The 13,122-nt window shown below is 35.2% G+C and overlaps 2 pseudogenes; both read left to right on the top strand.

Annotated features, from left to right (window-relative positions):
- The first annotated feature begins 7,808 nt into the window (after positions 1-7,808).
- LOC129680521 (60S ribosomal protein L14-like) lies at positions 7,809-8,547 on the top strand (annotated as a pseudogene).
- Positions 8,548-9,188: 641 nt separating this feature from the next.
- On the top strand, positions 9,189-11,013 carry LOC129680520 (chromobox protein homolog 1-like; annotated as a pseudogene).
- The last annotated feature ends 2,109 nt before the right edge of the window (positions 11,014-13,122 follow it).

Here is a 13,122-nt window from a genome sequence, read left to right as displayed (position 1 = left end):
CTTATATCCAACAAATTATATAATGAACTCAAGAAATCAAATGCCAATAAATAAAATAAGACAAATAAAAAATGCGGCACAGAGTTAAACAGAGAATTTTCAACAGAAGAATCTCAAATGCCAGAGAAGCACTTAAAGAAATGCTCATAGGAGAATTCCCCCTTTCAATGGACTAGGGAAAGAAGATAGGAAGGATGAGAGAGAGAGTGTGTGGGAATGGGAGGAGATAAGGGAAAGGGCTACAATTGGGATATAAAATAAATAAATTATAAAAAATTAAAAAAAATAAAAATGAGAAATGCTCAACTTCCTTAGTCATTTGGAAAATGCAAATAAACTCTGAGATTCCATCTGTGATTCCATTCCATCATGGCAGTTTTAAGTGTATGCACATGAATGTACATAGATACATACATGTGTGCAAATGTGTGAACATGCACAAACTCATAAGTAAATATAAGTAAAAAGAAACAAAGGAGAACTTAGGTTGAAAAATATGTGTGCTTACACATATCAAGATTCTAATCCCAATTCCATTCTCATTTTCTTCTGTACATTTTGTCAGGAATCATTGTTTTCCTAAGACTTTTTAGTCTTAGGAATTCAATTATATATTTGTATGAATGAAACAAAAAAAATCATGTAAACATTAACAAATAGATAGGTATACTAGTTAGAGTTCTAAATGTAGAGTGGAGTAGAGTCATATGTACATATTTTCATACCTTCTAGGTAAGTTGAAAATGCATGTAAGAGTTGGAAAATGGACTGAAAGCCAAACCAAATGACTTTGATTTTTTTATTCAAAGCCTAATTTCATGTCAATCTGAAGTTAGTACATAATTCCTTAAAAGCAATAAACTTCATTCATTTTAATGTATCTTAAATAACTTCAGTGTGTCCTAATTTTGCTGTCACCTATCTAAAACAAGTGCATTTTAAATGAAGATATGTTTCACACTGGAGGAATATAAAATGCTGAATTATCTATTTTTTTTCTTTTCAAATACCTAACTTCATGAGATATTCTTTTTTTTCTTATTTCATTTAGCTCTAGAAGCCCTTTGACTATAGCCTATTATAGAACAAAAATTAAATAATGCAATGAATTATATTGTCACAATTAAAATAATCATTTTTGCTGCTTAAAGCACTATGTGTGTGAAAATTTCATTACCCATTACCCTAAGCATATGTGATTATTATTCAAAATGTTTGTAGGAAAAATGAGGATCATTGTGAAAGTGCCATTGAGTTAAACACAATTATGTGCAACTCATTTCATTACCAGAATATTTTAAAGAAAATATGACACATTAGTTGAAACATCTTATTACAAATATGAGAATATTTAGTTCCAGGTACAATGATACATAACTCTAATCACAACATTCTTGAAGTAGAAGCAGAGTATCAATTAATACAAGTCTGAGGCCAACCTGCTCTGTATAACAAGTTTCAAGTCATCCAGGAATACATAGAGAGATTCTTTCTGAAATAAAAGAAAAAAAGAGATGAGGTTATTTATATCAAATTATCTTACCTCTTCAACACTCTACTGAGTGAGCACTTTTCAGAATAGTAAAGGTTAGAAGCATCAGATGGTATAGCCATTGCTAAAAGTTGAATTAATTACAATTCATATTTTAAATGTCATATTATTTTCACATGCATAATTTATTGTTAATTGTGCTCATGCATTGTACCAAACACAGAATATTTTCAAACCAAATAAGGGGCTAAATAGTTCTATATGAAAGAGTTTCTCTGAAAATAAAATATCTTCCTGTAATTCTCAAATGTAAAAGATTGTTTTGGTAATTGTCTGCTACTATATAACATTACATCAAAGTGAGCATAGGCTAGGGTCATATGGAAGGGGAAAAGGTCCTTCCCTATCAGTGGACTAGGGGAAGGGCTTGGGAAGAGAAGAAGGAGGGAGAGCAGAATTGGGAGGGAGCTCTAGCTGAGATTCAAAGTGAATAAATTGTAATAAAAAACTAATTGCAAAATGGTTACCTTACAAAGGACTTAACACTATCTCCCTGGGATTCCCACAATAGAATTAATTTCATAAATAATAAAGGCAAAGTTTCTAGGGCCTTTTATGTCATGATTAGAGGATATATAACAACAACAAAGAACTAGAGAGATGGTATTTGCAGCCAAGCCTTAGCTCCTGAGTTGGATTTCCAGAACCCACATGAAGAAAGGAGTGAATCAGTTGCAAAGGTTGTCTTCTGACCACCAGGTATACAATTGTATGTAAACACACATGCACACAGAGACACAGTAAATACAATGTAACAAAAACAGAGTGCTGCAATGCAAATGACTTTTTTTTTTTTTTTGAGATAAGATCTCGGTGTAGCTCCTGCTGTCCTGGAGCTCACACTGTATACCAGGCTGGCCTTGAACTCAGAGATCCCTCTGCCTCTGCCTCCTGAGTGCTGTGATTAAAGGTGTAGACGAACATTGCCCAGCAAGATTTTTTTAATATAACATATTTCAGGCTTATGAATTTTGGAATATCAACATAATTTTGTTTCAGGGGTCCTCACTAGGTTCTAACTGAAAACGTTCATTTAGGGGGGTAATGAAGTCATTTTTACCATGTGAGGGATTTAGTCTTTAAAAATTATGACAAGTTAGTTGTCAGGAGAAACGATGCTAAATCCCAATAAAATCTTACCAAATTTGAGGCAAACAATTTACCACAGTCATAAAATTACAATCAATATATATCCTGGACTATATGTTCAAAGTATACTAAATATAAAAATTTAAAAAAAAACTATTTACAAACATAATCATGTACTTATAGTTTGACTTCTGTATTGGTTACTTTTCTGGTGCTGTGATGAAACACTGACCAAAGATAATTTAAAGCAGTGGGGGGGGGTATTTTCTTTTTTTGGCTTATGATTCTAGAGAGATAAGAGTCCATCACGGAGGGATAAAGGCATGATAGTAAGTGGTAGGCATGCCATAAGGGCAGGAAGCTGAGATCACATAAACAATAATAACCATAAATTAGTGAGAACAAATAGGAAGTAGGGAAATACCATATACACTTTAAAGCCTGCCCACAGTGATATACTTCCTCTAATAACATCACAATTCCTAAGGCTTCCCAAACAGTGCCATCAACTGGGATCCAGTGCTCAGATGTCTAAGAATGTGGGACCTTTCTCATTCAAATCACCACACTTCATTTCCTGGTCTCTGTAGTAATAAAAACGTATTAAGTACAATTTTGAAAATCTCCATAGTCTTGCTCGGCATCAAAGTTGTTTAAAAGTCCAAAGCCTTTTCTGAGACAAAACAAAACCTCTTTACTGATGCCTCCAGTGAAATGAAAAGACAAAGAATGCACTTCCAGCATGTAATGGTTCTAAATATCCATTCTCAAACCAACAGGGAGGAATGAGAGCATGGTAGAGAAAATACTAGAAAAAAGCTAGGCCAAGAATATCACATCCTGTGTTAAAATTCACATCCAATAGCTTCTTGTACATTATCTCAAACTTTAATTTAAGGGGCTTAACTGGTTCTGTTTCATCAGTTTGCTGACTGCAATAAACATCTCTCATATGGGATAGAGCCACTCACTGTATATACCTTTCCTTTGTAGATGTTTCAAGCCTCTAGCATAACCAACATCTTAAAGCCTCCAATACAGTAGCCCAGACTTCATATACATAGCTTCATATATTTGTCTCAGAAGGTCTCTTGTCATTTTAGGGCCTTCATAAAAGCATCCCTCTGCTACAAACTGCTGGGACACAGTAATTCTCTAAATCTGTAGAGGAAGAATATATGATGGCTTTACTCTTTCATTCTTCCTGCCTCTGAAGCCAGTACTAAGTGTTGACAGTGCTTAAGCTCCCAGCACAAGAGACTCTACTTCCCTTGAATCATAATCTCAGTAGCCTATTTATTCAGTTGCTTTCCAAGAGCAGGAATCACCTTAGTCTTTCTTTTCCATGTTGGAATCTATAGCCTTTATTATAACAATTGTTTTAGCTGGAAAATGAAGTATCTTTATACCATTTTACATTCTAATATATGCATACTTTATTATTGTTTCCATTTGCTCTTTTTCATTGTTGGCTTGAATAGGAATTATTAATGAAAAGCCATACCATTGATTCGATGTTACTTTGTCTTCAAATTTCTTCTGCCAAAGATATTAATACATTACTTTTAAATTTAGCCTCAGTTTTTTTTCCTCAATTTTTTTTAGCCTCAAATGTTTTTTGGCCTCAAACATACTTTTAAGACTTGCTCATAAGAAAGTTAGATCTTTACCAAAATAACAAATAAATGACTTCCTGCCCTTTTTATAATATTGTTTAACTTTGAAACTTGTTGTACTGGGCCAACACAATTTACATGGTTTTTAGAACTACTTCATCCCAGGTTCTTACCAGAATAGACTTTATACTTTTTGCTTTAGCATTCAACTCTTTTTTTCAGTCCAAAATTCAAAATGTCAAAATGTTTGACATTCTTCCCACAACAACTTTGTCAAGATGTTCCCAGCAAGATATCACTTTCTGAAACCAAATTTTGCACTATTTTGCACCTCTATTGATGTTATGAAACATTAACCAAATGCAACATGGAGAAGACATAATTGGAATACATGCCCCAATTCCATCAATGAAAGAATTTAGGGAAGGAACTCAAGGAGTAGAGGAAGGACCCATGAAAGAAAAATGCTTACTAGATTGCTTTTTCATGGCTTGAATAGATTTTTTTTTTTTTAGATAACTCAGGACCACTGTTTCCAGAGAAGAATATTTCACAGGGGACTTGTCCTTCCTAAGCACATAAAATATTAATCAACAAAATATCCCACAGGCATGCTCACAGGCCAATTTAATGAATTATATTTTTCAACTAAAATCTCTTTTCAGTTGAGTCCAAACACAACATAATTTATACATTATCAAAAAGGCCTATGGGAGTTTGTTATTCTCCTGGTATGACAACTGAAATAGCCCCAAACAAATGTTCTGAGACAGAACAATGAAGATGTTATAATACCTTTTATTTCTAATTGGAAGATTTTAGCTAAGGTTTTTTCACTATTACCAAGACATTAAGTCCAGATTGTTCAAATGAATAGAGGAAGTATACTTCAAATATGACAGAGTAAACTAACAATATTTTTAACTTATTACAACCAAACCAGAGATGACTAAATTAGTATTATATGTAGTATACATATTATATTATATATAAAAATGTATATGCTCTTTGTCCAAGAAGTGAAACCCACACTGATTTGATTTTTGTATCAGTTTCTTAGAAGTCTACCATTATAAAATTATTAGATGGTATTAATATTTGATACCATTAGTAATACCAATCCAACGCATATTAATAGTCACTAAGATCAGTTCTTGTGAGAAAAATTGATAGCAAATATATATATTTCACAATAGATAACATTCTATCTCATGGTATTGTGTAATAATGATCATTTCAAGAATTTTACGAACTTTATTTACAGCTTAGCATTAGCTCTTTGTTTGCTAATTTATAATATTGATCAAATAATTATCTGCTTTTGATCTTAGCCATTCTGATGGGTGTAAGGTGAAATCTCATAGTCGTTTTCATTTGCATTTCCCTGATGACTAAAGATGTTGAACATTTTTTAAGTGATTCTCTGCCATTCTATATTCCTTTACAGAGAATTCTCTGTTTAGCTCTGTACCCCATGTTTTAAAGTGGATTACTTAATTTGTTGCTTCTTAACTTCTTGAGTTATTTATATACTCAGGATATTAGAACTCTGTCAGACATATGGTTGGTGAAGACCTTTTCCCAATCTGTAGGCTGTTGTTTTGTTCTGATGACAGTGTTCCTTGCTTTACAGAAACTTTTCAGTTTCATGTGGTCTCATTTACAGATTGTTGATCTTAGAGCCGGTGGTGCTGGTTTTCTGTTCAGGAAGTTGTCTTCTGTGCCTATGAGTTCAAGGCTCTTCCCCACATTTTCTTCTAAAGAGTTTAGTGCGTCTGGTTTTATGTTGAGGTCTTTGATCCACTTGGACTTTAGTTTTGTGCAGGGTGATAAATATGGATCTATTTGCATTTTTCTACATGTAGACATCCAATTAGATCAGCACTATTTGTTGAAGATGTTGTCTTTTTTCCATTTTTGGGTTTGGTTCCTTTGTCAAACATCAAGTATCCATAGATGTGTGGGTTTATTTCTGGATCTTCTATTTGATTCCATTGATCCACCACTATGTTTCTATGCCAATACCATGCAGCTTTTATTACTATTGCTCTGTAGTACAGCTTGAGATCAGGGATGGGTATAGCTCCAGATGATTTGTTGTCATTCAGAATTTTTTTTTAGAAATTCTGGGTTGTTTGTTTGTTTGTTTTTCAATATAAAATTGAGAATTGTTTTTTCAAGATGTGTAAAGAATTGTTTTGGTACTTTGATGGGAACTGCACTGAATTAGTAGATTGCTATTGGTAAGATGATCATTTTCACTATGTTAAACCTACAGTCCATGAACATAGAAGATCTTTCCATTTTTGATAACTTCTTCAATTTCTTTCTTCAGAGACTCGAAGTCTTTTTCAAAAAGGTCTTTAGCTTGTTTGATCAGAGTCACACCAACATACTTTATGTTATTAGTGGCTATTGTGAAGGGTGTTGTTTCCCTAATTTCTTTCTTAGCCCTATTGTCTTTCATATACAGGAGGGCTACTGATTTTTTTTTAGTTAATTTTGTATCCAACCACTTTGCTGAAGGTATGCATCAGCTGAAGGAATACTCTTGATGAATTTTTGGTGTCACTCATGCATACTTTCATATCATCTGCAAACAGTGATACTTTGACTTCTTCCTTTCTGATTTGTATCCCCTTGATATCCTTTAGTAGTCTTATTGCTGTAGCTAGAACTTCAAGTACTATGTTGAAGAGATACGGAGAGAGTGGGAAGCTCTGCCTTGTCCCTATTTTCAGTGTGGTTGATTTAAGTTTCCCTCCTTTTTGTTTGATGTTGGCTATAGGCTTGCTGTATATTGTATTTACTATGTTTAGGTATGTGCTTTGTATCAGTTGGACTGATACTCCAACCAAGGCATATGCATAGAGATAACCTAGAACCCCTGCACAAATGTAGCCCATGACAACTCAGTCTCCAAGTGGGTTTCCTAATAAGTGGAACAGGAATTGTCTCTGACATGAACTAGTGGCTGGATCTTTGATCACCTGCCCCTGAAGGGGGAGCAGCCATACCAGGTCACAGAGGAAGACAGTGCAGCCAGTTATGATGAGAACTAATAGGCTAGGGTCAGAGGGAATGGGAGGAAGACCTCCCTTATCAGTGGACTTGGGTAGGTACTTGGGAGGAGATGAGGGAATGTGGGGTTGGGAGAGGATCCTGGAGGGGACCACAGCTAGCTTACAATGTGAATAAACTGTAATAAATAAAAAATGAATAAATTTTTTAAAGTAACCAAAATGTTATCTCTTTTAGAGTAATTTTAAAGATGAATCAAATAATCCAAGAATGCTTCAATTTTCTTTGATTGTACTATAATATTATACAACTTCTACCCTCTACCAATCTTCAAATAATAAGACTTCACTTCAATAAACTCTCTACATGCCATGTGTCCTTCAAAAGTAAGTTACATCCTATTTGTTGATTAAACAGGATTTTTCCTCATTTGTTGTTGTCAAAATATTGTCAAAATATAAATAGCACATACTATCCTTAGATTCTCCACAAAATAATGAATACTAAATGACTTTTTGAATAAAACAAAAATGACAAAGTTCATACAAGGTAAATTAGATAGATTTCACTCTGTTATTGTTTATGCTCTTGTGTCTATGCTTATCCATATTTTTGCAGTTCAGTTTCATAAAATTATATGCATTCATGGATCCTTTGGGCCTCATGTTGGAAAACTGATCTAAATAATAGTTGTTATTGATCAGAACAGGGTTTTAGTGGATGGACCATGTACTCTATTGAGGAGAGAGGCTATGCCTTTCAAACGCATCCAACTCACTGACTTCATCCTCAACTTTCCACACAGTGCCAGCCAGAAGTATGTACGAAATGATTGGGGAAAGGCAGAGATCAATATGAGATGGGCAGCCACAAGATGGGTCAAGAAGTTTGATGCCAGAAAGGAAAGACAACATGACAGATTTTGATCATTTCAAAGTCATAAAAGCAAAGAAAATGAGAACCACAATATCAAGACTGAATCAAGAAACTTGAAAGAACAACTATTCTGAAAGCTTCTTCCCCAAAACCACCTGTTGCTAAGGCTGCCATTGTGAGGGCGACTGCAGCATTAGCTGCTACCAAATCAAAAGTTCTAGCCAAGAAAGCAACAGGACCAGGAAAGAAGGCTGCAGTCCAAGAGGCCCCTGCCAATAAGGGTGCAGTCAGAAAGCAGGGCCTTCGGCCAAAGGTCAGAAGTATCAGAAGATCACAACCCAAAAAACATCTGCTCCAAAGGTAGGTGACCAGAAGAGGCTGTGTAGGGAATAAAGCTTCCTTTTAATCATGGTAAATCTCATGTGTGGGCTCTTAGCTTGTTGCTGAGTGAGCAGTAGAAGGCTGTTGATGTTGTAAACAGACAGGGTTAGTTATGTAAACTGACTCTCCCCAGGCTGTAGTACTTAATAGTCAAACTGACCCTATCCCTGTACAAATAATATTTCCCACAATAAAAGCAAAAAACCTTGAAAACTGGCAAATTAGTTCTCCAGTCTCTGGATTTTCTAACATTGTACCTTAATATGTTAATTTATATATTAAGGTGTGTTTTTATGAAAGGAAAGAGTCATTATTCAAAAGATATATATGTTTTTGAAATTTATAGTATATATTTAAAAGTTATGAATTCAATAGTAAAGAGATATTTTGAAATTGTTTAATTGTTATAATAAGCAAGTATTAATAAAATGCGTTTTTTTTTTTCTTAACAAATCTGATAAATACCAAATTTCTGGATTGATAATCTGGAAACCATCTGCAAATGACAATAAGCATCATACTTCTGTAATCAACATTTAATATTATTTATAAACAATATCATTTGATTAATAAATAATTATATTTTAGTGTAATTTCTCTTTTGTTGTCTAAATGACTTGCAATAAACACTTGCTCAAAAACAAGTTTAACAAATGATTACTGTTGACTTAATGTAGGAGTTTACCATGTTCTGATGCTTGGGTTGAAGATGGCATAATATGGCATTATATGAAGGAGATTAGCTACTCACTATTATCACTTCTTTGATATTATCAGTTCAATTAGCCCAGCAAACCTTTGCAGTTTGGCAGTTGTGTCTGAGAAGACAAGTAATCTTTCAAAAAAAATTTTCTGAAAGAAAATAAAAAACTGAATAAATTCATTTAAAAGTTTTTTTGGTCATGTTTTCATTTACTTTACAAAGTAAGAGAATTTTTTTTTGCAATTTCTTATATACATAATTTTTGTGTTTTTCTTCTTTTCTCTTTTCTTTTTTAATTAAATTTTTTTTTTAATATTAGTTACAGTTAACTAATGTTGTATCCAAGGTGTACCCTGCTCCCTCATTTTCTCCCAATCTCACCCTCCCTTCCTCATCTCCTCCCTGCCCCTTTCCAAGGCTTCTGATAAGGGAGGTCCTCCTGCCCTTCCATCTGACCGTAGTTTATCAGGCATCTTCAGGACTGGCTACAATGTCCTCCTCTGTGGCCTAGCAAGGCTCTTCCTCCCTCGGAGGAAGGGGGAGGTCAAAGAGCCAGCCATTGAGTTCATATACATACTTTTTGTTTCTGCCTCTTCTACTTCCTCATTCCCATTCCTTCTTCTACTTTCAAATTACATGTCTTTTATTACCTTCTTATCCCAATCACTTAAAAGCACATATCACTCCTTTCTCCATCATGTTTTTAATTTTCTGGCCTCTAGGTACTTACACTCACCTAATTATAAATATATACAAATCAGAAATTCCAGGCTAAATTTTTAACATATTATACTGCATATATGCAGTGTAGATATTTTCTATGAATAGCACTCCATCTGGAGAGAGAAGGGAAGCTCATAAACTTGAGGAAACTATTAAAATGCCAGGCTCACAAAACTCTTAAAAGCTACAAGAAGGTTACCTATAATAAGTGAGAGATCTGTTACTTAAGTAGATGTCAATAACCATTTCAAATGGAGTATATATGTCAAAAAGTCATATAGTGAAACATAAATACAGATTTTATTACTAGGCTACACTTGGTGTAATTCATAAGGGTAAATGTCCAAAAAATAGTATAGATATATAATGTTTATGTCTGGTGGCTATTGTGAATGCAATTCCCACAGGCTGTCTGACACAAAGAGCAAGTACACAGCACTTTTCCTCTACGACTCTTGGAAGCTGCTTCAAGTAGTGTCACCATTTACACCGACAGTCTGGAGGATAATATAGGGAAAAACAAAAGAGGAAGAAAATGAAGAAGGTACTAGAAGAAGAGGAAGAAGAATATTTGGTGGAAAATGTTCTTAAAGGGCAACTTGTCCAGGACAAAGTGGAATATCTTCAAAAGTGGAAGCATTTCTCAGATGAGGACAGCACATGGGAACCAGAAGAGAACCTGGACTGTCCTGACCTCATTGCTGATTTTCTATAGTCAGAGAAAACAGCTCATGGAATGATAAATCACAGGGAGGAAAAAGCAAAGCTGATTTTGATTCTGAAGATAAGGGAGAATAAAGCAAACCACAGAAGAAAGAAGAGTCAGAAAAAATCCACGAGACTTTGTCTGGGGTTTGGAGCCAGGGCAGATTATTGGAGCTACTGACTCAAATGGAGAACTATCTTTCCTCATGCAATGGAAAAACTCTAATGTGCCTGACCTGGTCCCTGCTAAGAAAGCCAATGTCAAGTGCCTACAGGTTGTCATATTCTTTTATGAAGAGAGGCTAACATGGCATTCCTACCACTCAGAGAAGATGACAAAAACATGACAAGAAGTAGCCCTCTTCAGTGTCCACGCATTTCACCTTTGACTGTGAGTTTCACATTTGGAGGGAAGGAGTTATGTACCTGGTTTGAGAAGATGTCCTTTGAAGAGCCAGCATTATTTCTTTGCCCTGTAGCATCACAAGAGCTTTACATTCTTCAAGTGGTATAGTTTGCATATCTATCCCAGTGGAAGGGAAAAGAAAGGAAAAAAGCATTCCATGAGGAACAAACCTGCAGAAATGGGGTGTAAGAAAGCAAAGATACTGTCGATCCTCAAAGAGAATTTCCACCACCCATGGCTTTCTTCTCAATAGTGTTAAAAGAATTTTTACACCCTAGTGTGTGTGTAGTTTTTGTCTATTATTGGTCTTTTAATTGGTGGTAAGAAATTTATGGCAGAGAGGAAGGAAGATGGGTAGAATCGTTTTGGTTAAAATTTGGGGACTGATTGGAGAAATGGTGAAACAATAGAGAAAACAGCTACCTACCAAATTGGTATTCTGTTGAGAATATTTTCCCTTTTAAATATCATTCACACCTTAAATGAGGACTGCAATATACCATTAAAAATCCGAATTACATGGTACTGGGAGACAAACAGAATGGGGGGTCAATGGAATCAGATAGAAGACCCAGAAATAAACCCACACACTTATGGACACCTGGTTTTGGACAAGGATGCCAAAACCATACAATGGAAAAAAGACAGCATCTTCAAGAAATGATGGTGGTATAATTGGATGTCTACATGCAGAAAAATGCAAATAGATCCATACTTATCACTCTGCAAAAAACTAAAGTCCAAGTGGATCAAAGACCTCAACATAAAACTAGACACATTAAATCGGTTAGAAGAAAAAGTGGGGGAAACCCTAGAACTCATTGGAACAAGAGACAACTTCCTGAACAGAACACCAACAGCATAGGCTCTAAGATCAACAATCAATAAATGGGACTTCTTCAAACTGAAAAGCTTTTGTAAAGCAAAGGACACTGTCATCAAAACAAAACGACCGCCTACAGATTGAGAAAGGATCTTCACTAACACTATATCTGACAGAGGGCTAATATCCAGTATATATAAAGAACTCAAGAATTTAAACAGCAACAAATCAAGTAATCCAATTAAAAAATTGGGTATGGAGCTAAACAGAGAATTCTCTGTAGAGAAAAATAGAATGGCAGAGAAACACTTAAAGAAATGCTCAATGTCCATAGTCATCAGGGAAATGCAAATCAAAATGACACTGAGATTTTACCATACACCGATCAGAAGGACTAAAATGAATAACTCAAGTGACAACACATGCTGGAGAGGATGTGGAGAAAGGGGAATCCTCCTCCACTGCTGGTGGGAATGTAAGCTTATACAAACACTTTGAAATCAATCTGTCAGTATCTCAGACGATTAGGAATGCTGCTTCCTCAAGATCCAGCTATACCACTCTAGGCATATATCTAAAAGATGCTTCAGTATACAAGAACATCTGCTCAACGATGTTTGTAGCAACTTTGTTTGTAATACCCAGAAGCTGGAAACAGCCCAGATGACCCTAAGTTGAGGAATGGATACAGAAATTGTGGTACATCTACACAATGGAATATTACTCAACGATAAAAAACAAGGAAATCATGAAATTTGCAGGCAAATGGTGGGAACTGGAAATGATCATCCTGAATGAGGTATCTCAGAAGCTGAAAGACACACAGGGTATATACTCACTCATAAATGGATATTAGACATATAATATAGAATAAACATACTAAAATATGTACACCTAAGGAAGCTAATCAGGAAGGAGGACTCTGGCTAAGATGCTCAATCCCCATTCAGGAAGGCAAAAACTTGGATGGACATAGGAGGAAGGAGAAAACAGGGAACAGGCCAGGAGCCTACCACAAGGGGCCTCTGAAAGGTTCTACTGTGCAGTATATCGAGGCAGATGCTGAGACACATAAACAACCTTTGGCAGAGTGCAGGGAATCTTATGAAAGAAGTGGGAGATAGTAAGACCTGGAGAGGACAGGAGCTCCACAAGGACAACAACAGATCCAAAAAATCTGAGTACAGAGGTCTTTTCTGAGACTGATATTCCAGCCAAGGTCCATTC

The sequence above is a fragment of the Psammomys obesus genome, unplaced genomic scaffold (genome assembly GCF_907164565.1).
Source record: "Psammomys obesus unplaced genomic scaffold, mPsaObe1.curated_primary_1811, whole genome shotgun sequence".
Lineage (NCBI taxonomy): Eukaryota > Metazoa > Chordata > Mammalia > Rodentia > Muridae > Psammomys > Psammomys obesus.
The sequence above is the reverse complement of the archived record's forward strand: the minus strand, read 5'-3'. Positions and strand labels throughout refer to the sequence as shown.